At 37.5% G+C, this 3,012-nt stretch overlaps 1 long non-coding RNA gene across 1 annotated transcript; it reads right to left on the bottom strand.

Annotated features, from left to right (window-relative positions):
- Positions 1–274: 274 nt before the first annotated feature.
- Positions 275–2,785, bottom strand: LOC148028888 (uncharacterized). The gene is made up of 3 exons (XR_015692465.1): positions 2,221–2,785; positions 1,744–1,843; positions 275–619 (listed from the first exon to the last, which is right to left on the bottom strand). It is a non-coding gene; the product is annotated as an uncharacterized LOC148028888 (long non-coding RNA).
- Between the last annotated feature and the right edge of the window lie 227 nt (positions 2,786–3,012).

The raw sequence follows: 3,012 nt of genomic DNA, 5'->3' as shown, positions 1-3,012 counted from the left end.
AAAACATTGAAAATGTAACATAGATTGCATTAGATCTTAATTAAAAACATAGTTGCCACCTATGATTGATTCAAATAAATTAGTGTGACATGTAATCTTTGATTGAAAACAAAAATATGTAGTATCAATCTCAAGTTATACTGGTATTCTATGTAAACCTTGATTAAACTATAGAATTGCATGATACCATTTCGACATTGAAAATGTTACACAAACTACATTAAGACATAGTTCAACAATATAAAAAATTCTAAAACATTACCACTTTTTCAAACAACTACACATGTGAGGACATTTTCTGGTCAAGTATACAGCCTAAATGCCCATTTCATCAAATAATACTAGATAACTAGCGTGTCAAGACATTGTGTAGCCAACGAATATATGACCAATTGCCCATCACTTATTCATCATATGTAAGCCAAGGAATATTTAGCCGAATTCATGACCAAGTGCCCATCCATATCCAAGGGTGAAGGGAGGGTGTCACAATTAAAATGACACCTCTGTGTTCACGACATAGTATCAAGTCGATCGTGACATGCCCACCAAAAGACACTCACTTGCCGAAATCATGGCTAAGTGCCTATTTGGCAAGCAACTTTCGGCCCTACATACACTTATCACAAGACGACAGAGGTATCATGACATGTATATGTCGAGTTCATGACACATGCCAATCCACATGTCCCACAAGTAACAAGACAACTTGCATATACGGCAAACCTCAAATATACAAATAAAGCATGACAAGGAAGAAGCACCTCATGACACATATAACGTATGCAAATCATCAACCTCTTCCTTACCATGCATATATGCATGAAGGGTACACATATACACACATTCATGAAAACTCCCATGCACACTTTGAACTATAGCAATTTATACTTTTTGTAGATAACTTGCAATAACAAAGATAGAATGAACCATACAAAACACATAAGTAGCATGCATATCAAAATACATAGATAACAAAGATGGGACTAATCATATTATAGAAATTTTCTTTTATCTACAAGCTTATTTAAGTCACTAGCTACTCATATACTTTGTGGATGGGTCTTTAAAGCTTTTACATGCCCTAAAACACAATTCGTAGTTGCTTTCGTTACTTCAAGAACCAACACCAATTCTTAAAGAAAGGAAAATGATTTTAAGCATCACACAAATCTTGATTGCTTGAGGGGACACATATTTATGGAGAGTAAAACAGCACCTGCCATGGGGGGAAATATGTGGTAACAAGAAACCCTTTCAATCTAGAATCCTTTAGTTAACCACATTTTTAATATGCCCTCTATTATATAATTGGCATTTCCTTTTCAAATTATTATGAGCCACACAAACATAGGTTCCTAAATAACATTGTTCTAAAGAGAAAATAATGAAATAGAAGACAATGATAGAGTATGATCATGGATACAGTAACTTCTAGGAGGAGACATAGCTAGGCATATATGTTGTTTTTTTCCATTGAGAACACAATTATCTCCAATTTCAATTTCAGCATGATGCAAGCTTGGGAAGGTGATTCTACATTGCTTTAGCAATAATTGGTGTTTGAATTTTCTAGGTCTCCCCATCCTAAAATCATATATTGAGCAAACCTTACAATTTTTGCATGCAGTCAAAAACTTATAGAAAGACAAGCTAAAAACAAATGTAATACTTCAACTCATAAGTACACTCCTTTTTCTTAAAATGTTAGTACTTCAAAGCCAAAGCATTGAGAAATCTTACCTAATGAATAGAATGCCCTTATATTTGCAACAACTTCTTCTCAATGCACTATAAGCTTCTTTATGTACCCAAACAATGTGCCTCATCTACTTGCATTTCCCTACAATATAATCAAGTTCAAAAACATCAAAAGGTTTTCTAATCAAGTGTTGTAAATATTGTTCTAAGTTCCTAGTGCTCCATTTAACATGTTCTACTCAACAATAAAAAACTCATTGCATGATGAAGAGTTCTATCAACTAATATGCAAAAACCAAATGATTATCTTATCAACCAATATTGTGATGCCTATTATCGAGCTATTATCTTCCTCCAAGCAAAGTTTAAGAATCAATTACTAGTGAGGATTAGCAACAACAAAGGAAAGGAGCACTAAGTACTATCTCCTTAAAAGGGGGGGGGGATTCTAAAGACATGCAAAGAAGGAGGTGGTGACAAAGGGCCAACTTGATGGAGAAACGATGGAAAAGGGGGTACCATTTATGGGCCATGATTATTGCCATGTTGTGGATGCGAGGAGTTTGTTGACAAAGAGGAGTCGTAGGAGATTCTGCAACAACAAAAGTGGGCTTGTCTGATGAGGCTATAGGAGAAGCACAAGTGGACTCGTGTGATGAGGCCGTAGGAGAGCTGACACTACTATTGATAGACAGTAGACCAGAGTAGTGGATTGGCAAAGGAGTAGTGGACTGGCGACAGATAGCAGGCCAGAGTAGTGGACTACTGGGGAATGAGATTTTGGACTAGCGAAGGACTATGGCGACTGGTGACATATAGCAAATTGATGGGGTTGTTGTTTGATGGGGCCATCGTTGGATGCGAATGATTATCAACATCTTATCTGTGTTGAGCGTCTGATCTAGTGAGCGCCTTATCTGATGAATGTTCGATTTGGTGAGCAGAAGATGAGCGTTGATCTGATGAGCATCTGATCTAGTCACAAACAGAGATGCTTCAATGGAGAAAGGGGTGCAATGGAGGAGGCACCTTGGTGAGAGAAATAGACAGAAATGAGTTAGCAGCTTCGTCAGAGGCAGAGCGACTTGGTCAGAGGAAGCGACTTAGGAGAGGAAGCGACTGAGACTGCGCCTCATCTACTCAAAATTAGCAGGAAATGAGTCTTGGACACGTAAAGCAAGAGGGAGGTTGGTGAACACGTTTGCATCGTGGAATAGCAGCCTACACAAGACTGTTGCAGGAGAGAGCTGATGTACTGCGGTACTACCACAAAAATTTGCAATCACTAAGGTACTGTCATTGTTATTTGCA

The sequence above is a fragment of the Lygodium microphyllum genome, chromosome 11 (genome assembly GCF_053477565.2).
Source record: "Lygodium microphyllum isolate KBCC chromosome 11, Lygodium_microphyllum_v1.1.10, whole genome shotgun sequence".
NCBI classification, from domain to species: Eukaryota; Viridiplantae; Streptophyta; class Polypodiopsida; order Schizaeales; family Lygodiaceae; genus Lygodium; species Lygodium microphyllum.
This window is presented reverse-complemented; position numbering and strand designations above follow the sequence as displayed.